The following is a 24,127-nucleotide window of genomic DNA, read 5'->3' as shown; positions in this document are numbered from 1 at the left end:
AATAAAAACCCTAGTATGAATGCTCGTAACACCTTCAAAATTCCCCAAAAACTGGAAACAACCCAAATCTCCTTCCAATGGATTAACAAACTGTGGTACATCCACGCAAGGAATACTACTCAGCTACAAAAAGATATGAGGTACTGATGATAGAAACAACAGTATGGATATGTCTCAAATACATTATGCTAAGTGAAAGAAGCCAGACTCAAAAGGCTACAAATAATAAGATTCCACATATATATATATGTGGAAAAACCCTAGAAGAAAATCTAGGCAATACCATTCAGGACATAGACATGGGCAAAGATTTCATGGCGAAAACATCAAAAGCAATTGCAACAAAAGTAAGAATTGGCAAATGGGATCTAATTAAACTAAAGCACTTCTGCACAGCAAAAGAAGCTATCATCAGAGTGAACAGACAACCTACAGAATGGGAGAAAAGTTCTGCAATTACCCATCTGACAAAGGTCTAATATTCAGAATCTATAAGGAATTTAAACAAATTTACAACAAAAAAAAAACTCATTAAGAAGTGGGCAAAGGACACGAACAGACACTTCTCAAAAAAGACATTTATGCAGCCAATGAACATATGAAAAAAGTTCAACTCATTGATCATTAGCGAAATGCAAATCAAAATCACAATGAGATACCAGTCAAAATGGCGATTATTAAAAAGTCAAGACTATCACAAGAACAGAAAACCTAACACCGTATGTTCTCATTCATAAGTGGGAGTTGAACAATGAGAACACATGGACACAGGGAGGGGAACATCACACACTGGGGCCTGTCAGGGGGTTGGGGAATAGGGGAGGGATAGCATTAGGAGAAATACCTAATGCAGGTGACGGGTTGATGGGTGCAGCAAACCACCATGGCACATGTATCCTATGTAACAAAACTGCACGTTCTGCACATGTACCCCAGAACTTAAAGTAAAATTTAAAAAAAAAAAAAAAGTCAAGACACAACAGATGCTGTCAAGGCTGTGGAGAAATAGTAATGCTTTTACACTGTTGGAAGGAATGTAAATTAGTTCAACCATTGTGGAAGACAGTGTGGCAATTACTCAAACACTTAGAACCAGAAATATGATTTCACCAGCAATCCCATTACTGGGTATACACCCTAAAAAGGATAAATCATTCTAAGGATACATGCATGCATATGTTCACTGCAGCACTGTTTACAATAGCAAAGACATGGAATCAACCCAAATGCCCATCAATGATAGACTGGATAAAGAAAATGTGGTACATATACACCATGGAATATTGTGCAACCACAAAAGGGAATGAGATCATGCCCTTTGCAGGGACATGGATAGTGCTGGAAGCCATTATCCTCAGCAAACTAACACAGGAATAGAAAACTGAACACAGCATGTTCTCACTTACAAGTGGGAGCTGAACAATGAGAACACATGGACACAGGGAGGGGAACACCACATACTGGGGCCTGTGGGAGGGAGATCATCAGGAAAAATAGTTAACGCATGCTGGGCTTAATACCTAGGTGATAAGTTGATAGGTGCAGCAAACCACCATGGCACACGTTTACCTATGTAACAAACCTGCACAACCCGCACATGTATCCCGGAACTTAAAATAAAATTTTTTTAAAAAAGAATCACCAGGACTGCTGGTGTGGTAGCTCACACCTGTAATCCCAGCACTTTGAGAGGCCAAGGCAGGCAGATCACTTGGGTCCAGGAGTTCAAGATCAGCCTGGAAAACATGGCAAATTGCATCTCTACAAAAAATACAAAAATTAACTAGACATGGTGGCATATGACTACAGACCCAGCAACTGAGGGGGGTTGAGGCAGGAGGATCACTTAAGCCCAGGAGGTCGAGGCTGCAGTGAGCTGTGATCACACCACTGCACCCCAGCCTGGGTGACAGGTTATCAGGACTATTTGTTAATACTTTAGATTCCCACCTCTGCCTCCATTCTTCGGTCAGTGTGTCCAGGGTAGGAGCCAGGAATCTGCAGTTTAATAAGCATTTTAGATGATTCTGATGCAGGTGGTCCAAAAACGTTATGCAGCATTATCATGGCAAAAGCTAAAACACCCTTCTGCCATTTTTTCATGAGTCTTACTAACGAGTAAGTAAGTTAGCAACTCTGGCTATAAAGACAGAAGTATGGGCACCTTCTGGAACTGCCGCTCTCAGCCTATTGCCTCTGGATGAGTGAGACACATGAAACATGGCAGTTTTGGGGTCATCATTATAGGTGCAACCTTGCAAAGTGCCTGTGATATAGAAGACAGTAAATATTTGTAACATGGAAGCATCTGTAAAACTGAGCAACACATGCAGCTAGTCTATTTTAATCTGTCACTAAAGTACAATGTTTCTTATATACAAGGTGCTCTATACATGTGTTCTGAATGAAATATTCTGTGTCATGAAAAGAAAGGGGGAAAAAACAATGAATTCTGGACTCTAGAAGACTGAACGTAGTATGTGATAAAGACAGAAGTAGCTGTGAACAAAGGAAAAGAAAGCTTTATCACTGGAGACGCTGAGCACAACAAACATGATCAAATAACCAGATACTAAGGTCTTTTCCAAACTTCCAATTCTAAGACAGCTATGGATTTCAGATAATCATCTGCTTCCTGTCATGAACAGTTTTACTTAGCTGGAAAGACAAGAAAGAAATTAAATTCAGAGGAACACAGATCATTCTTAAAACAAATGTTAATCATGGAACATCTAAAACGCTTGTATTTATGGCAAATTTCAAACAGAAAAAAATAATTTATCATTTTCTAAAATTCATCATTCCATTTGGAACCTAGACTAGAACATTACTTTTAAAGAAACACTGTGCTGAATTCCTGTGTGTACACTGAGAGGAGGAGCGCTGGTCTCACTGAAGAGGTGCGAGGGCGAAGCAGGCAGAAATTCTGAGCATCCTGGAAAAGGCACCTGCTCTGTAAATCCTGTCCCCATCTCCCAAGGGCCACCATCACCATCTGAGAGCTTTGCTCACAGAGCCCCATTTAGAAACTTTCCCCCAAAATAAAGCTACAGGACAAATACAAAGCCTTCTATTGGGACGCACAAGAAATCTAGCTTATTTCCTAAATTTCGCTTATTTACAATTTAGGAAATTTGGCTGGATTATGTATTTGACTGGATTATGCAACTTCACATGTATTAGTCATTCCATATATTTGTCTGATATTTTCACTAAAATATCCCAAACACGTAGAAAATTCACTGGCTTTTTTAGCCAGTAGGTACTCAAATATCTGTTGAATAAATTAATTTCTAAATATGATATAGCTTATAAACAGCAATATATGACAGACCTTCAGTTTATTCAAATTCTACTTACAGATATCAGTAAGAATTAAATGTCAAAGGTTAGCTCTTCCAGAGAATAATTGCAATTTTAGAAACCATTAAGTAAATAAAACTCCACTTAGTCAAAAGTATTAGAGTAGATTTTTGTAGAGGATGGTCCATGGTCCCTTCCTCTGTCCAGCATCCAGGCCATCACCCCAAATATGCCATTCATTACTAATGCTAATGTATACACAGCCAGCTCTGTCACTCTGAGTTAAACAAAATTGTGAAGAATAAATCCTAGTGGAAAAAATACTTGGGTTCATTCCATATCATAAATAAGGTCTTAAAAGCCTTTTTTTAAAAAAGAAAAGTAAGTTGTTCAAAATAAATTTGTACTACTAGGATCTGATCCAAAAGCAAAACTTCATAGCTTTCATATTAAAAGCTTTCAATTATAGACTTAAAGCTGTAAAGCTGTAATTCCAAGTTACAATTTGGAACATTCACTAGGTAAAAAGCCCACTAAGAATGCCTTATGTGCAATCATCAAAGAACTGCCACCGTATACTACCCCTGAATCACTGTTTTTGTTTAAAAAATAGTTGGGAGGGGGTTGTCCTCAACTTATTTACGTAGCACTCCTCTTAGTGGCTAAAAGCTTTGTTAATAATGCAATGCCTTCTCATCTTTGTTAGCTAGAGAAACGAGGTTTGAATTTCACATTCAATTGGTAGTGGCTATGGAATGCATTAAATAATGAACGTCTTATTCAGAGCAGAACAAACTAATCTTCAGGTGTGGATTGATAAAAAGAGAGAGACATTCACAGAATTCAAAACAGAATCAACACCTAACAAATTCTTGCTCTCCACCCCGGTGTTACATTACCTACTACATTGCTTAGAAGGTTCATTCCTGCCTGCAAAGACACTTAGAAGGTATTCAGATTAACGTAAAGGAGCCGGCTTGGAGTGCTTGTATATAACTTAGATATAGAAGGGGGAGCTTTGAAAAATCTTTTTTTGTTATCTATAATTACATTAACACTCATAGAGATTAATGAGTAGAACAGTTACTATTAATTGATTAAGTCAAACAAATACTGAATCTGGAGAGAGGCACATACTTAAATAATTAATATGTTATACTTGACAGCATAATTTATTTTTTCACTGGCAAGTGGAAAAAGAGCAATAACTCTTATGTAGAGAAATAACAGCATAATTTTATTCATCTACTCAACCAACATTTAGTGAACATCTACTATGCTCCAGGCAGGATGCTAAGGATACTTTCAACAGATATGTGACTACATCTAACATCCTAAATACACATATGTATATTCATTAGTAACACACAGAGTCTTTTACAAACATATGCAGTTTTAGGAAACAATTACAAAATTTCCCCACATATTTTAATTTGACTTTGCTTCATCTAAGATGCACTGTGTATATGACGTGTGTGTGTGTGTGTGTGTGTGCGTGCTCGTGCACGTGTTTTACAAGGAGGAGACATTTTCCATCCAGGGGGCAATTTATAAAATGTTCTTCAATTTTATGTTTTACAAGCATCATGTCTCACTGGCCAACTCCTTCAACTAAATAAGTAACTCTCCTTCTTTGTCCAAAAAAAGCATTTTAGCAATGAATGACTGGGTAACATTTAGATACAGAGCTCTGTCTCAGAAAGTTCACCCACATGCCTGCAATAAAGAAGTCTTAGGATTTGTCTTGTTGGTTCAGAATTCCACCAATACCACAGGAGAGACAGCAGCTTCCTAAAGAGTGCTTAGTTTCTTCTTGGAACAAAACAAAACAAAAAATATGCTAAGAGGAGGAGAAAAAAATGTGTATCAAAAAATGTGGCCCAACTTTCTACAAGTTTATGTAAATATTTCATAAAAATATTTTATAATCATGAGACCTAGCTTAAACTTTGTTTACAAAAGAGTTTATAACTGAAAGGAAATACTGGGTAGAAATATATTGTAACAGGCCGGGCACGGTGGCTTATGCCTGTAATCCCAAAATTTTGGGAGGTCGAGGCGGGTGGATCATTTGAAGTCAGGAGTTCGAGACCAGCCTGGCCAACATGGTGAGACCCCGTCTCTACTAAAAATACAAAAATTAGACAGGCGTGGTGGCAGGTGCCTGTAATGCCTACTCGGGAGGCTGAAGTAGAAGAACTGCTTGAAGCCGGGAGGCGGAGGTTGCAGTGAGTGAAGATCATGCCACTGTACTCCAGCCTGGGTGACAGAGCAAAACTCCATCTCAAAAAAAAAAAAAAAGAAAAAAAAAAAAAGAAAAAGAAATATATTGTGACATTCTTCTGTTATAATTTAACCCGAAGCTAAAATTATAAATAACAGGACTAGGAAACTGAAATTGACTCCGAAACAATATGCTCACTACAAGCTATTTGCTGGCAGATTTAATCCAGTAATTTCAACAAGATATCACTTGTATTTTCTTTATAATTCTCCATTTTTTAAAGATTGGATACCACTATTCCATTACTATAATCAGAATATTGTTCAAATAATACTTTTTCATTTCGTTTGAGCAGGTTTTCTCTTTCAAAAACCAGGCTAATACTCAAGTGATAACATAAATGATTTGAGACACCATTGTATTCCACTGTAATTTTGTGTATCCCCAAACTCTCAAGTCCTACTTGGAAAAGGTCAAAATATTAAGAATAAAAACTACAAATTCAGTCCTTCCATTTAGTTGTATTCTTCCATTTTATGTCCCCTTCTGCTTTGAGTTTTCCAACACACGGAGGCATTCTGACCTCTACTGCCAGAAGTTGGAACTTTTTTTTTTTTTTTTTTAAATACTTTTAGGATACATGTGCACAAGTGTTTTTACTTCAATTATATTTTTCTATAAAATTCACAACATCCATAGAAATGTTTCTGAAAGCACAGTCCACAGCAATTTTCTTGACAGCTCACAAACGCTAGGAATTTTTTTTAACATGGTATTTTCATTTGATGATAATCCTACCAAACTTTTTACAAGTTATCAAGCCAAAAGCAATTCTTCTGCAATGTTAATTCAAATTGGAAGATATTTTTAAGGATGAATAAATGTTTCCTAAATTGGAGTCAGTCAACATACTTTTGGAAGCCAGAAACATTGATCCACAATATTGTTCATTTCAGATGTGTTTAAGCATTGTTTTCTTTAAGAGTACAAATGTAAGTTTTGAAAGTCACTGTCTTCTATTTTCTCTATTTAAATTTGCAAACAAATATTTCAAGGAATAAATGGACATTAAGTCATGTATTCAAATTTATGAAATTGTGACTTGACAATGAATACACCACTTTGAGAGAAAGTTTTTGTTGCTGAAAAAATTCAGTTGAAAGTTTAAAATGACTAAAAGCCAAAGAAGAAACTAGAACTATGATTTAAATTCCTCGGTTAGTTTGATTTACCAGTGAGTCCTTTAGTATATTTAAGAAACAGCTAACTATAATAGCAAATAAACTGAGATCACAGAAAAAGATGTCAAAGCTTTAAAACATACATACAAAACTGGTTATAACAGTTACAAGATTATGAGTGGCTATTATTTTTCTGTATGCTTTTCAGCCAATTCTGGATTTTCCTCAATAAGCATTATTTCCTTCATAATCAGAAAAAAATTACTTTTTCAATTACAGTATAAACTTAGTATATAATAAAGATGGTACATCCTTTATGGACATATAAGGTGAGAAAATAATTGAAAACCTAGTTAAAAGTGGCTTGAAGATGATTTTGTTCTAAGCAGCAAGAAATCCACAGCTAAAAACCAGTCCCAAAATGTCCTCAGTGTCCCAGGTCCATCCTCAGTATAATGGCCTTTATCTGCATGCTTTGCTGCCTCAGGGTTGCAAGGTAGCTGTCGGACATCTGCACCTCACACCCTCATCCAAATAGGAAAAGAGAGAAAGGGTAAGATTAAAGGGTTATGCCAGCAGCCTGTCCCTCTTTACCAGCAAGGCAATAGCTCTCCTGGAAGCTACACTCAGTAGTCCTCTGGGACACATGGACACCCCAAGCAGCAAGGGTGTCTGGGAAGACACATATTTTCATCTGGATTTACTAACATTCTCACAAATGTCAAGGTTCAGATGGGAAGCAATAAGAGTATCAAGTAGATGATTTGTAGTATCTGCCCAGTAGATCATGAAAAAAAAGGTGAATTCACCTGGGTAGTTGTCTATCAAGACAAATCCTAAGACTTCTCAACAGTTAAAATAGATTCATTGCTCATGCCTTATACTTAAATTATTCCAGATAGATGGATGATTTTAAAGCATGAAAGGTAAATCCACAAAATAACCTAAAGAAACTAGGATAATTTTTATACTCTAGGAATGAGAAAAATTTTTGTAATACAAAACCCAGAAATCATAAAAGAAAAAACAAACTCAACTAGATTAAAAATTTTTAAGTTTTTCATAGAAAACAAAACACAACTGACACACACACACACATCAAGTCACCTATTAGACAAAGAGCCAATTTCTATAAGGAAAGAGCTCCTACAAAAGAGGGGAAGAGAATATAAAGAGTTAACAGAAAAGACACAAATTATATTTAGACATATTAACCTCACTTATCAGATAAATATAAAATCAAAAGTATGAGATATCATTTTCATCTTTGGTGGACAGAACAAGAATGGGGTAACAGAACTTTTCATGTGAGGCTGATGGGAGTAGAAACTGGCCAAGCATCTAGAGTGGCAAAGCAACAACTGAGCAGCTGGGAGTTACCCTACTGTTGGAACCGCACACATGCAAAACAACCTGTGTCCAGTGTTACAAACCAAAGCATTGCTTATAATTACAGATATTAGGGAAAAGGGCAAATAGCAAAAGAGGACAAGTTAAATGAATTCTAATTCATCCATACAATGTAATACAATGCAATTGTATCACCTGAGGTCGGGAGTTCGAGACCAGCCTGGCCAACATGAAGAAACCCCGTCTCTACTAAAAATACAAATTTAGCCAGGCATGGTGGCACATGCCTGTAATCCCAGCTACTCAGGAGGCTGAGGCAGAAGAATTGCTTGAACCCGGGAGGCAGGGGTTGTGGTGAGTGGAGATTGTGCCATTGCACTCCAGCCTGGGCAACAAGAGCGAAACTCCATCTCAAAAAAAAAAAAAAAAAAAAAAAATCTTTTTTTAACAAAGCACTTTATGTGCCAGTATATAAGGGCAGTCAAGCTATACTGTCAAGTAACAAAACCAAAGGACACAAGAGTGTGCATACAGCCAGCTCTCTGTATCTGCAGGTTTAACAATCTTATATAAGGAACTTGAACATCCAGGGATGCTGGTATCTGCAGGGAGTCCTGATGCCAATCCTCCAGGCATGCTGAGGGTTGACTGTATTGTGTTTCCATTTGTATTTTTAAAAATTAAGCAATGTATGAAATATGAAGAATATCCAAAGCATTCAAAACTTCAGAAGCTCTCGGAAGATTTTTTTTATTTACTATGCACAGTTGACCTGTACTTTCTCACCAAGCAGTGACAACTCGGGATGATGCAGAGCCTTTCTAGAAAGGGAGACAGGCAACAGGCTGGCTATGGAACTTGAGCTCCAAAGGTGACCTGAGATATTTTACTCCTTGGCAAAGCACCTGAGAAGGGCAGGATCCAAAATGTCTTTAATATAAATTCAACCATGGATTCATTTTTTTAAACAAATTTCTATTGTAAGACGTGAATGTTGTTGGAGAATTAGTTCTCATTTCATCTTTAATCAAGGATTTTTACCATTACCTGATATGAGTAGAATGTGACAACTGGCAGCTTTATGAGGGCTAGAAGGAACAGGAAGGTTTGTTAACTGGCTTGGGAAAGAAGGGGATACTGGGAGACAGAAAAGTAATCACACGCCCGATAAAGATGTTCTGGTCAAAACCACTGACTGCAAATATGATAGTGGACTCATGAGACTACAAGGGAGCTGAAAATTTCCCATCTTCCATCCAGTGATATCGCAGCAATCACAATATCATAGTGCAATGCATTATGTGTTTGTGGTGATTCTGGTGTAAATGAACCTACTATGCTGCCAGTAGTATAAATGTATAGCATGAACAGTTATGTATAGGACACAATATTTGATAATGATAATAGTTATGTTACTATACTGTTTATCATAGTTTTAGAGTGTACTTATTAAAAAAAAAAAAAGTTAACTGTAAAACAATGTCAGGCCAGTCCCTCAGGAGGTATTCCAGAAGAAGGCATTGGTGTCATAGGAGACGACAGCTTCATGTGTGCTATTGCCCCTGAGGGCCTTCCAGTGGGACAAGATGTGGAGGTAGAAGACAGTGATATTGATGATCCCGACCCTGGGTAGACCTAGGCTAATCCTGGTGTTTGTGTCTTGGTTTTTAACAAAAAAGTTTAAAAAGTTAAAAAAAAAAAAAAAGTTTTAAACATTGAAAAAAAAAGTTATAGAATAAGAATATAGAGAAAGAAAATATTTTTGTACAGCTGCCCAATGTGTTTTTAAGTGTCATTACAAGAGTCAAAAAGTTTAAAAAATTGGATATTAAAGTAAAAAAGTTACAGTGAGCTAAGTTTATTGAAGAAACAAAAATCATTTTTTATAAATTTAGTATAGTTTAAGTATACAGTGTTTATAAACTCTGCAGCAGTGTACAGTAATGTCCTAGGCCTTTACATTCAGTCACCACTGACTTATTGATTCACCCAGAACAACTTCCGGTCCTGCAAGCTCCATTCACGGTGAGTGCCCTATATGAATGTAGCATTTCTTATCTTTTATACCATATTTCTACTGTACCTTTTCTATGTTTAGATATGTTTAAATACACAAATACCATTGTGTTACAATTATCTACAGTATTCAACACAATAACATGCAGCACAGGTTTGTAGCCTAGGAGCAATAAGCTACACTATATAGCCTATGTGTTTGGTAGGCTACACCATCTAGGTTTGTGTAAGTCCACTCTACGACGTTACACAATGACAAAATAGCCTATATGACACATTTCTCAGAAGGGTATCCCCATCATTTAGTGACACATGCCTGTACTCTCCTTCTCAGTGGCAGAAAATAAAAGAAGCAATAGTAATGAGCCACAATAGATGTTCTGCAACTTTAAGGACATGAGGATGTGTTCAGGAACTGTAAAATCTGAACTTCCCCTACTTCAGCATACTTTTCCGATTCCCATACTAATTCACCCTAGCATCTTCCCAACAATCGAATTTCTCTCCTATTAAGCAAAGAGGCCAAAAAGCAGGGAGGAGGAGAGAGGTTTATGTATTTCATAGTTCCCTACTACTCCTGCACAAAGTTTAGGGCCTTTCTCTGTCATAAGGTCCTATAAAAGGCAAGTGTTGGGAAGGTTATAGCAACTTGCAAACCCTCCAGGGACCTCAGAATAAGCAGGCATAGCTGTAAGGGAAACCTTGGACCAGAGATGTTCTCTACACCCTTGGCACTGGGACCACAGTTTCCACTAGATCATGTCCCTATCCCATATCCTGAAACCTCTGCCAGTGAGCCACATTAAGTCTTTACAATGTGCAGAGTAACAATAAAAGCTGCTATAGGGAAATAACACCAAAAATAAAGGGAAAAATTAGTCCCTATTCTCATGGAGCTCATAACCTCTTGCAATCAAAAGCTATGAATGCATGCATGCCAGCCCTCAGAGCCTCTAGAATTTACAACAGAGCAGCTTTCACTAACTAAAACAACTCAGTACATAAGCACAAAGGGGATAGTATAGCAAGTGGCCTGCAACAGATGAGGCCAGTCGGGCATTGCTATGCTATTCACTTCATTTTATTCCCCCCTATCATGCAATCTCTCCTCGCCTTATCACCCAGACTTCCTGAAAGAGAATTCTATACTCTCATACCCTCGCATCTCCAATTTACTTCTCAGTGATCTCCAACTTGTCTTCCACCTTCACTCTGAAATTGCTCTAGGCCACTAGGGAATCCTAATTTGCAGATAACATAGAGATTTGGGGGGGTGGTCACTTTTCTGAATTGTTAATTTGATACTAACTCTTTCAATATTTAACTATCTGTAGGTCACAATGTTTTCTGGAAATACGATGAATGCTATGAGACTTCTCCCCAGAAATCTCTCTTACAGACACTCACAATGCAGAGGGTTCAGAAACACTCTGAAACATAATCCTGGAAAAATCAGGTCAATAGATTCCAGCTTAAGAACCGCTGACCACTTATTCTGGTTTTGGTAACAATTTTTTCTTACTGGTTACTGCACTTACTTTGGAATCTTTTTCCTGGGTTCCCCTTGCTGTACTGACCTCTTAGACATGACTGTTCCTCAGGGTTATAAATTCAGGCCAATCCTCTCAGTCAAAATATTCCTCCTTGCTCATCTACTCTCATGATCTCAGGCATCATCTGCATGCTTAGCAGTCTGAAACCTCTAACGTCAGCACAAATCTCACTTTTACGATTCTTACTTCAAAATCTACCACTTGGTGGTATCCCCACCTTAGCTAACAAAATATTCAACATGACCGAAATCAAATTCATCCTCCTTAGCTCCCTGTCCCCAACATAGCCAAGTTGTTTTTCTATGATCTCTCTTTGTCAGTTCATAATGTCAAGTCAATATCACAATTCTACTTCTGGGATGGTCAAGTAGCTCCCATTAGACCAACCTTCCACAGATAAAAACTACAAACTTAGGACTAATGTATAAAAAAAAAATTTCTGAGTGTACTGGAGAGTAGCTGAAAGCAGGCATTTACTGGAAGCGAGTTGACATGTGGAAGAAGGAACTGCACTAAATGAGCATCTAGTTTGTATTGCCTGAAGACAGGCCCTGGTCTGTGCATGTTAAGTGGCTAAAATTCTCATGGAAAACTCACAGTCTCATCTGCCTTCAGAAATAGAGGACAGAGTTCAGGACAGCCACAGTCACTGGAAAGTAAGGCAGAAATTTCAGGCAAGCCAGAACTAAAGAGAGAAAATATAAAAACTCCCAAATTTCTAGATGGCCCCTGAACCACCGGTGCAGGCTTACTCCAAGCATACTAGTGAAGGCAAAAAGACCTGACCTGAGATTTAAACTGCCACCACTACAGGGAAAACAGAATTTGCAGTTTGAGTCTAGGTAAATTAACTGCCTGGTTTTGTTTTTTGGTTCTTTTTCGAGACAGAGTCTCGCTCTATCACCCAGGCTGGGGTGTAGTGGCGCAATCTTGGCTCACTGCAGCCCCACCTCCAGTGTTCAAGCAATTCTTGTGCCTCAGCCTCCCAAGTAGCTAGAATTACAGGCGTGCACCACCACACCCAGCTCATTTTTGTATTTTTAGTAGAGACAGGGTTTCACCATGTTGGCCAGAATTGTCTCGAACTCCTGGCCTCAAGTAATCTGCCCACCTTGCCTCCCAACATGATGGGATTACAGGCATGAGCCACTGTGCCCAGCCTAAATGCCTGTTTTAACAAAACAAACAAAAAACGCTTTCTGACAAAACGTAACAATTGTGAGTTTCCACAACTTATCATTTATAATGTCCAGGATATAATCCAGATTGCTTGACATAAAAGAACCGGGGGAAAGTGGCCACTTTCCAGGAGAAAAGACAATCAAGAGAGACTCCAAGATGTTCCAGCTATCCTAATTAGCAAGCAAGCATTTCAAAGCAGCTATCATTCCAATATCTAGGTATGGAAAGGAAAATATGCTCATGATAATAATGAAAGAAAATCTCAGCAGAGAAATACAAAGCATAAAAAATGAACAAAAAATAAGAATCAAACCCAAGAACTGAAAAATAAAGTGGCTAAAATGAAAAATTTCACCAGATAAGACTAACAGCTGAAGAGACGACCAGAAGCAAGAGTCATTGACCCTGAAGACAGATCAATAGAAATTATTCAATCTAATGAATAGAAAGATAAGAGATTGACAAAAGTTAACCTTAAGGACCTGTGGGAAAACATTAAAATAGCTAACATTACTGGATAACAATTGGTGACCCAGAAAAAGAAAAGAGTAGGACAGAAAATAATATTTGATAAAATAATAGCCAAAATTTTCTCCACAACTGAGGAAAACACATTCAGAGATTCAAGAAGACCAGCAAATACCAAGCAGAATAAATGCAAAGAAAATGGTATGTGGCAAATCAGTCAAACCACTGAAAACTAAGTATAACCAGAAAATCTTGAAAAGCAATGAGAGAAAAACGACACATTACATACCAGAGCACATTGATTTGAATTACAAGTTACTTCTCATCAGAGACAATGGAATTGGAAAACAGTGGCACATAACCACTGCTCAAAGAAAAAAAAAATGTCCACTCCATTTATAATATCACTGGCTACCGGCCTCAGACATCAAAAACGTAAGAGTAAGCTAGACTTTTTTTCTCACACTCAAACCCTCCCAGGACTACTGATTCTACCTCCTTTAGATCTATTTGAGCCACCACATCTCTCCCAACAAGTAGCAACTTGAGCCCTCATTTCTCTCCTGAATTCCAGCAATAGCTGTTTGGCTGGCCTCTGGGCAACTCACATTTCAGAGGATGACCTGGGCTCTCTAAGAATACTGATTAGCTCATGCTGTTGCAAAAGTCACTCAGTGACTTCCTACTGCATTCAAGGTAAAATCCAAACCTTTTACAAGAGAATTCTCAAACTTTTGAATCTCAGGGTCTTTTTATATTTTTTTAAAATTGTTGAAGGCCCCTAAGAGCTTTTGTTTATGTGGAATTATCTATAGGTATTTGCTGATAATACAGTCTAGGACAGTGAACAAATATGACAAGGGGAGAATCATTTCAGGGGAAGCCTGGAATGGCCTTAGGAATACAGTAAGTTCCCAATGCAGACCCAAAAACCCTCACTACACCACCACAGGCCACCAAGTATACCAAATATCTCATTCTAGAACAGAGCAGAAATGAGAACACTTTAGGAAGATTTCTACTATTTCTAGATCCTGACACAAAGAATTAGGACATCGGGGAACTTCACTTTCAAGAAAAAGATTAGTTACAGAATAGTCAAAGTAACATACAACTTCCAAATTAATCCATTTATGCCAGAGGTGGCAAAATACTTTTGTGAAAAATCATACCTTGGTGATGAGTTGAACAGTAGGCTGTAAATAATTCCCACAAGCTTAACGTTCCAATAATGGAACACTAGGCATAAATGGGTTAAACCAATTTATTGCTAACTTTTAAAAAGTATTTTGGTGTTACATGCATGGTCTATATCAATACAAATAACAAAACCAAAAACATAAGGTTAAAAAAAATTTTAAAGTTTCCTCTGACTCCAACTGAAGTCAGAAAACATTAGAATATTCTATGACAAATGTTACTTGAAGGAATATCCTAATACTTTATCATTTTTCTTCTGAATATCTTCTAACATTTCTTTTCATAACCTAGAAAATAGGATCTTAAATAGAAAATACACTTAGCTGAGTAACTAGCAACACTTGTAATATTTATTCATTTCTGGGTTTTGGCCTCCAACATTGAACATCCATAGAACATATAAAATGTAGACCAAGGAGGCCAGACGTGGTGGCTCACGCTTGTAATCCCAGCACTTTGGGAGGCCAAGGCAGCCAGATCACCTGAGGTCAGGAGTTTGAGACTGGCCTGGCCAACATGGTGAAACCCCATCTCTACTAAAAATACAAAAATTAGCCGGGCATGGTGGCAGATGCCTGTAATCCAGCTACTTGGGAGGCTGAGGCAGGAGAGTCGCTTGAAGCCAGGAGGCGGAGGTTGCAGTGAGCTGAGATCGCGCCATTGCACTCCAGCCTGGGGGACAAGAACAAGACTTTGACTCAAAAAAAAAAAAATGTAGACCAGGGAGACATAAATTTCCTCTGAATTAGAATATAATCAAGTCAATTAATCCATTCAGATTAAAACTTCAATAATTTACAAGAATATAAAAGTAAATCTATTCTTTTCCCATATAAAAATTTTTTAAAATATCTAAATTACTACTGTACTTCAATACATCCACAATATATTTAAAAAATAAGTATACTATAGAAAGAAAATAACCCTTTTTTAAAAAAAGAAGAGGAAAGCATAAACTATTAGAGCAGATTTGTTCTGAACTTCAATTGGTTCTAAATTTACACCAAAAACGTCAAAATTTTTCTGAAAGATTTAAATATTTAAGAAAATTACTAACAAAATCTAATAGGATATTCTACCCAAGGGTAACATCAAGAGAACAAATTTAAAACTAACTAGAAAACAGTTAGTATAATTTTCTCAAAAATAAACAGTACTGAAAACATTTTATTCGATATACATATACACACACCTGACCCTAATATTGCCATTCTAATTTTAACTAGATAATAGAAAGCACATTTTTACCACCTTTAAGACCCCTTAGGAATAATTATATAAATGAGGCATACCAAGTTGGCTACAGAAACATTATGTCATACTAATTTCATACTATGCAGAATGTATAAAGGATGGGGATTATGAAATCAATAAATACAAAAATCTACATAACATCTCTAGAAGTTCAAGTATATTAAGGTGCAACTGAAGAACTAGAAAACTTTTCTTGGTAGTTCTAGGAAGTAAGAAGCCAAACTCACAAGACAAAACTACAAGGAGAGATCATCTCACACCAGTTAAAATGGCTTTTATCCAAAAGACAGGCAATAACAAATGCTGGCCAGGATGTGAAGAAAAGGGAACCCTCCTACACTGTTGGTGGAAATGTAAATCAGTACAACCAATATAGAGAACAGTTTGGCGGTTCCTCAAAAAACTAAAATCAGAGCTACCTTAAGATCCAGTAATCCCACTCTTAGGTATATACACAAAAGAAAGGAAATCAGGATATCGAAGACAGATCTGCACTCCCACATTTAGCACAGCACTATTCACAATAGCCAAGATTTGGAAGCAACCTAAGTGTCCATCAGCAGATGAACAGATAAAAAAAATTGGTACTTATAATGGAGTACTATTCAGCCATAAAAAAGAACAAGACACTGTCATTTGCAACAACATGGATGGAACTGGAGATCATTATGTTAAGTGAAATAAGCCAGGCACAGAAAGACAAATACTGCATGTTCTCATGGAGCTAAAAGTTTATTTTTATAAATTAATATTTTTTATAAATATTTGTGGGAGCTAAAAATTAAATCAATTGAACTCATTGAGATAGAGATTAGAAGGATGGTTACCAGAGGCTGGGAAGAGTAGTGGAGCAGTGACGGGGAGGTGGGAAGGGTTAATGGTTACAAAAAAAATCAAAAGAAGGAATAAGTCCTAGTATTTGCTAGGACAACAGGGTGATTGTGGTCAAAAATAATTTAACCATATATTTTAAAATAACTGAAAGAGTATAATTGGATTGTTCGTAACACAAAGGATAAACGCTTGAAGTGATGGATACCTCATTTACCCTGATGTGATTATTACACATTACATGTCTGTATAAAAATCTTGTGTTACCCATAAATATATATATACCTATTATGTAACCAAAAAATTAAAAATTAGAAAAAAGAAGCCCAACTTTAGAAGTGACCATATTCCTATATTCTCTTAATGAACTTGATTAAAAGGAAGCATTTTAGATTTAAAAACAATACTTAAGAATTCACTGACGTCCAGGCGCAGTGGCTCACGCCTGTAATCCCAGCACTTTAGGAGGCCGAGGCGGGTGGATCACAAGGTCAGGAGATCGAGACCATCCTGGCTAACATGGTGAAACCCCGTCTCTACTGAAAATACAAAAAATTAGCCAGGCGTAGTGGCAGGCGCCTGTACTCCCAGCTACTCAGGAGGCTGACGCAGGAGAATAGTGTGAATCCAGGAGGCAGAGCTTGCAGTGAGCCGAGATCGCACCACTGCACTCCAGCCTGGGCGACAGAGCGAGGCTCCGTCTCAAAAAAAAAAAAAAAAAAGAAAGAAAGAAAAAAGAATTCACTGACATACTTCTTACATTCACCTATCTCTATTCCAAAATCCTATTTACAGAATATAAAAATTTTGTTTTAAATCTGAGGCACCTCTAGAGAGCAGAGAGAAAATATCACAGGAGCATTAGAAAAAAATCCTCGCACAGGGAAGAGAATGGAGTGAATTTCAAGAAAAAAAGACTAGATAAAAATAAGTCTAAGAAACAGTCAACCCAAAAGAATATATATATAAGTTTTATATAGAGAGAGATTTATAGTAAAAAAAAAAAAAACAAAAACTTATACATTTAATTAGCAACTACAATGACCCATGGGAAAATATACTCAATCCATAAGTAATATTGGAATTAAAAATTAGAGGCCCTCGCCTCAACCCCACCATTTGAAAGCTGTATATAAGTCCCTTAAGTGGGCTTTCGTTTCCTCATATGTAAAATGACAACTTCATCTGCCATTCAGAGGGTTTCTGAAAGAATCAGATGAAAACACACAGGAAAGTACTTTATAAGACCTAAACCACCAACCTGAGTTATGTAATCCCAGGCCAGTTACATTAACATTTTTGCTCACACAGTCCTCATTCACAGTTAATAATTATCTCCTCACTGACCTTCACGGGGTAGTTGTAAAAACAATCTAATACTTCAAGAATGTAAAGGTAAATGAGGATGCAAAAAAGTGGCTGAAAATTATAATCCTGGTTAAATAATCAGCTTCTAAAAATTCCATGAGTTGGACCACACAGAAAAACTTTTGGCACATTAAAAAACTTAGTTTTGCCCGGTGCAGTGGCTCACGCCTGTAATCCCAACACTTTGGGAGGCCTAAGCAGGCAGATTGCTTGAGCTCAGGCATTCAAGACCAGCCTGGGAAACAGAGTGAGACCCCGTCTCTGCAAAAAATACAAAAATTAGCCAGGTGTGGGGGCACACACCTGTAGCCACAGCTACTCTGGAGGCTGAGGTGGGAGGATTGCTTGACTCTGGGAAGTCACAACTGCAGTCAGCCAAAATCATGCCACTGCACTCCAGCCTGGGTGACAGAGTGAGATTCTGTCTCAGAAACAAAAACAAACTTTGTTTCAAGCTATAAAAGACATGACATTCGCCCTAGCCAGAGGTGTTTACTCCATTGAACAAGACTCATGGGATTCATGAAACCACTGAAATTATGTGCAAAATGTGTGCTTATATTCATTTTTTAATAAAAGAATCCATAGCTTTCATTAAGAATTTTGAGTATCACATAATGAACAAAATTAGAAGCTCTATTGTCAGAAAATAAAAGTCTTGATCTATAAAATTTAACATATGACTGAAGGTGAGTCATGAGTTAAGCGTGAGTAGCCTCTCAGTTAAACTGTCACTTTTTTACCTAACAGTACAAAAGACTTTTATAAACAAAATTAAAAATGGCAAATAAATAAGAATCTGGTTATAAATTCCACATACAAGACACTTATAATTTATCATTGCTAGCAACAGAAAAGCAGACCATTTAAGAAAATACCAGTCCACTGTAAAAAAAGTAACCCTAAATAATCATGATAATGTGGGGGAATGGTTAAGAATCTTTAATAAAGAAGCAAAGATTTTACAGCATGCAAACTAGCTCAAAAAAGTTGTCAAAATACAAATAACATAAAAATAAAGCACAGGAGGAGGCAGGAACACCTGCTTCCAGTGCAGATGCACTCCAAATGTCACAGTACTGGCGCAGGGGACATTTTCCATGCCTCCTGTGTGCTCAGCCTGAGACATGAGGAACGGGAACTAGAAACAGGTGGCAGTGGCTGGAACTCATGCCTGGTGACTTATCTACTTTTTCTGGAATCTGGCCCTTTTCCTTACTTCTAGTGTCCACATCTGACCACATTTCCTCATTGCTTCAATTGAAACAGCTTCTTACTTGCCTCCTCTCATCCTCTGAACCCCCTGAAGCAGGTTTTACTGCCACTTTGCAAAAAGAAAGCAAAAGCACAGAGAAGTTCTGTAACTTGCTCATGGTCACATAAAGCAGTCTACAAAGCATTTTCATAGATGTGAATTTTATTCTTGGCTTTCTAATATCAAGAAGCTACTTTCTCTGTCTAAAAGTAGGGCTTGACAATATTCCATTTAATACATCTCAACTTTCCTTTGGCACCTACTATATATACACAGTATGATGGAAAACACAAAGATGAAAACCCAGTCTCAGCCCTTTCAGTGTTCTCATTAGAATGGGAGACAAAGCTATGCAAACATCACTATTTTAAAGGAGATAAATATATACAACAGAGGTCCCAAGAAAGTAGTAAGATAATATGTAGAAGGAAGAATTACTGCTGGAGATAATTATGAAAACTTCTTAGCATAAGTAATCTAAAATGAACAGTGAGAAGATTAAATGTAAAAATACACATTTGCCAAAATGTCTGTATTTAACCAAGTTTAACCAAGTCCATACTCTCTTACCTACATTCTAAATTCTGTTGCCAAAGTATCTGTTATCAGTCAACCCTACCCCCTACCTGAAACCCATGACAAGGAATGAGGCACTTCTTCTCCTACTACTCAGGAAGGGGCTCAGAAACAAAACCTCAAAGACTCAAGGGACCGGGTTTCTAAAAACAGAAAACATGACAAACTCATGGAATAATATTTAGGAACCAAGGTCCTTCTACTCACAGATACCACAGTAGATGGCCTACTCTACAACCTCCTGAGACCATGAAGCCCCAAGCCTCTGGTAAGCAGAAGAATCTCAAAGAAAGCAGAAATAACAAAGACCCTGTGAAGAGAGAAAAGCAAGATGCAGTGAGCTCTCCTGGTATAGTAACACTGTACACTGAAGAAGCACTGCACCCCATCAGCTAGCCAGTCAAGAAGCTGGAAAATGCAAGTGTGAAAACCAAGAAACAAGAAGGAGGATTTAAAGAGAAGGGCAGAAATGATGGAATGGAGATGCCATTCCCTGCAAACATATCAAAAAAAAAGGCAAATTAATCCAAAATTGGTTGTTTGAAATGATCACTTAGATAAATATACCTCTGGATAGGAATTCTGTGAAATTTTTAAATTTTTTTAAAGGATAAACTACAGTAAGATAAATACAGAGTAAAATGGGGCAATAAACAAAGATCTAATACAATGTCAGCTAAGGTGTACTTTTTTAATCCCTCTTGCCAAAATGCAAGTAAGTTTCACAAGGCCACAGACTTTTCTTTATTTGATTGCTGCTATTTCCCTAGCCCCTACATCGTCTAGAACATAGAAAGTGTTCAATAAGCATCTTCTAAATGAATACTCCGAGTTATTTTACATGAACGTTATGAACTATTAACTAAAATTTGAAAATCTAACTAGAATGGACTTTTAGAATCATATCAAATGCCAACATAAATGCAGGAAGGAATGGAGTTTTGATCTGTACTCCCCTGAAATATGTCCCAGACTAAAATTTTTTTACACATGACAGAATAAGAGAGAAAGCAACACAGCTCATTTAATGAGGCTAATAAAATCTTGATTCCAGATCTAACCAAGGCCCAAAGACAAAATGCAGGGACAATTCACTTAAGAATATAAAAGAGAAAAAGTCTTAGATAAAATATCAAATCACAGAAGCTAATAAAATATTTTTTAAATTCATAATCACACAAATTGCTTTTTTTATTCCCAGAAAGCAGGGTGATATGGTTTGCCTGTGTCCCCACCAAATCTCAACTTGAATTGTTATCTCCCAGAATTCCCATGTGTTGTGAGAGGGACCCAGGGAGAGGTAATTGAATCATGTGGGCCAGTCTTTCCCGTGCTATTCTCGTCATAGTGAATAAGTCTCACGAGATCTGATGGATTTATCAGGGGTTTCCACTTTTGCTTCTTCCTCATTTTCTCTTGCCACTGCCATCCACGTAAGAAGTGCCTTTCACCTCCCGCCATGATTCTGAGGCCTCTCCAGCCATGTGGAACTGTAAGTCCAATTAAACCTCTTTTTCTTCCCAGTCTCAGGTATGTTTTTATCAGCAGCATGAAAATAGACTAATACAAAAGAGTAGCTTAATATTATAACATCTGCCACTGTATTTCATCACATTAATGGATTGGGGTGAAAACTCACATACTTTTAGTAAATGCCAAAAATTCACGTGATATAGTTCAATATTCGATTGTAATGAATATTCTCAAAACATGGAATAAAAGAAAGTGCCTATAAATTGATTTGTTAAAGACATATATCAAAGTTATAGCATAGAGTAGAAAAGTAGAAAAGATAAACTTTTGACTCATTCCTATTAAGATAGAAACAAGTCAAAGATACCACATAATGCTGAAGATGCTGACCAAGGTAATAAGAGAAAAACAATGAGAGAGTGGAAGGAAAGAGATAAAACTCCTATTATTTAGGGATGATTTGATCATCTAGAGAGAAGAAAAATCAATTCTTAAGAATTAATAAAAGTTGAGTTCCTGAATAGAAAAACTTCTCAATAGCATTTTTCTACACTAACCAATTAGAAGATATAGTTGAAGCCTGGGTGTGGTGGCTCACACCTGTAATCCCAGCACTTTGAGAGGCCGAGGCAGGCGGATCACGAGGTCAGGAGATTAAGACCATCCTGGCTAACACAGTGAAACCCCGTCTCTACTAAAAATACAGAAAAAAATTAGCTGGGCCTGGTGGTGGGCGCCTGCAGTCCCAGCTACTCGGGAAGCTGAGGCAGAAGAATGGTGTGAAGCCAGGAGGCAGAGCTTGCAGTGAGCCGAGATCACGCCACTGCACTCCAGCCTGGGCGACAGAGCAAGATTCCGTCTCAAAAAAATAAAATAAAATAAAATAAGATATAGTTGAATAAGATACCATTCAGAGCTGTAGCAAAAACTATGAAGTTCCTAGATTTAATCTGATAAATAACAACTTTAGTCATAATTTTTAAAAATATATTAAAGGAATATTAAAAAAGAATTGGAAAATAAAGAAATATGCTCTATTCACAGATGGGCTAAAACATTGTAAAGGTGTTGATTCTCCCCAAACTGATCTAAAATTTCAACAAATTTAATCAAATACTAGCTGGATTATTTGAAAAAAATTCAAACTAACTCTAAAGCTTGTATGGAAAAATACAAATTTATAAATAGCTAAACCAATTTTGAAAAACTGAAGATACACTACCTATCTGACACACCTCAAAGCCAATAAAAAATAGTGATACTGGTACAGCAGGAGAAAAATGAATTAGAGAGAACTCAAAAAGAAATGAGTGTGTATAAGGACCTTGATGTATTTTTAAGGAAGCAGCAAGGAGGGAAGGAATAGATTATTCAATATATGGTGCTAGGAAAACTGAAGGGGAAAAAAAAAAGCCAAAACAGTGCTGGGAAAGGTTGGCCACTATCTCATACCTCACACAAACATAAAATCCAAATTAATTGGCTACCCAAATGTGAATATAAAATTATAAAGGCATCAGAAGGATATATAGAAGAATATCTTTGTTTTAAGGATCCACAAAATTCTTAACCATAAAACAAGAATGCATGACTGTGACATCAAAGCAAAGAATCTGTTCAAGAAAGAATCCTATAGAACAAAAGTAATAAATAGGTGAGGGCCTTAGAGAAGATATTTCGAACATCTAAATGTAACAAGGAATTATATATAAAATACACACAAAAAACTTCTACATGTTAATAAGAAATCCAGTAACCAATGGCAAAAGGATATGAGAAGGACATTCATTGAAAGGGAAACCCAGGAGTATTAAATGCAAATTTAAAAACCGTAAGTTGGTCCTTGAGGAATACTGTGTCACTCAAAGAGAGTCTGATTCACTGGGTGGGTTCATATTCATTCTCTCTTCTATTTGGCAGGGATCTGGATCATATTATCCAAGAGTTCTCGTTTTGTTCAAAGTAGTTCAGGAGTTTCATAACTATGCTTCAGGTGTTCCTTTGCTGGCTCATTAAATTGACTGCTGGTGTCACCAAAACACACATGTATACACACACACATATGCATGAGATACTTTGCACCCATGGAATTGGCAAAAATTCCCAAAAAGGATATCAGTGATGATGAGCGTTTGCTGGTATTTCCTAGGGCTGCTGTAATACAGTACCACAACTCAGTGACTTCGAACAACAGAAGTTTATTATTTCACAGTTCTGAAGTCTAGAAGTCTGAAATCAAGGTGTCAGCATGGCCATGCTATCTTTGAAACCCACAGGGAACAGATCCTTGCCTCTCTGTTCCCACAGGTTGGTGGTTTGCTGGCAGTCTTTGGCATCCTTGGCTTGTAGAAGCATCGCTCCAATTCTCCATCTTCCCACGGCCTTCATCCCTCTGTGCATGTCTGCCTCTGTATCCAAATCCACCCTTTTTATAAAGATACCAATCACACTGGATTTGGCCCACCCTAACGACCTCGTTTAACTTGATTACCACTGTAAGGACTCTATTTCCAAATAAGAAATATTCTGCGGTACTGGGGGTTAGGGTTTCAACATATCTTTTTGTGGGGACACAGAGCAGTGTAACATTAAAGAGTAAGCCTGGTTCATCCTAGGCCTGATGGAAGGGAAAAGGAGGCTCCAGAAGTCTAATCCTCTTCACAGGGTGGGGTCCTTAGGGAGAATGACTGTGTGCCAGTCCTGAGCTGAGCTTTTACATAGCCAACTGAATTGATGTAACCTTTCCAAGAGCCACACACTCTACATCCACATGAAACTTGTTGGCTAGGATCTCTCTCCACTGGCACTAACTATAAACCTTCTGTAGTCTACTAACCACAAGCTAAACATGGCACCCCAGAAACCATAACTATGACAACCTTTTAGCATACTA

The 24,127-nt window shown here is 37.4% G+C and overlaps 1 protein-coding gene across 24 annotated transcripts in view; it reads right to left on the bottom strand.

Moving 5' to 3' along the window:
• LMO7 (LIM domain 7) overlaps positions 1–24,127 on the bottom strand; it is a 239,179-nt gene that overhangs the window by 177,156 nt on the left and 37,896 nt on the right. The window contains exon 1 of one of the 24 annotated variants that reach the window (XM_063650945.1): positions 1,670–1,693. The exons of the other annotated variants lie outside the window; for them this stretch is intronic. The gene's annotated coding sequence lies outside the window, so the exon portion shown is untranslated. Of the gene's footprint in view, positions 1–1,669; positions 1,694–24,127 lie in introns of those variants that run through there. 24 annotated transcript variants of the gene reach the window in all.

The sequence above is a fragment of the Pongo pygmaeus genome, chromosome 14 (assembly GCF_028885625.2).
Source record: "Pongo pygmaeus isolate AG05252 chromosome 14, NHGRI_mPonPyg2-v2.0_pri, whole genome shotgun sequence".
Classification (NCBI taxonomy): domain Eukaryota; kingdom Metazoa; phylum Chordata; class Mammalia; order Primates; family Hominidae; genus Pongo; species Pongo pygmaeus.
The sequence above is the reverse complement of the archived record's forward strand: the minus strand, read 5'-3'. Positions and strand labels throughout refer to the sequence as shown.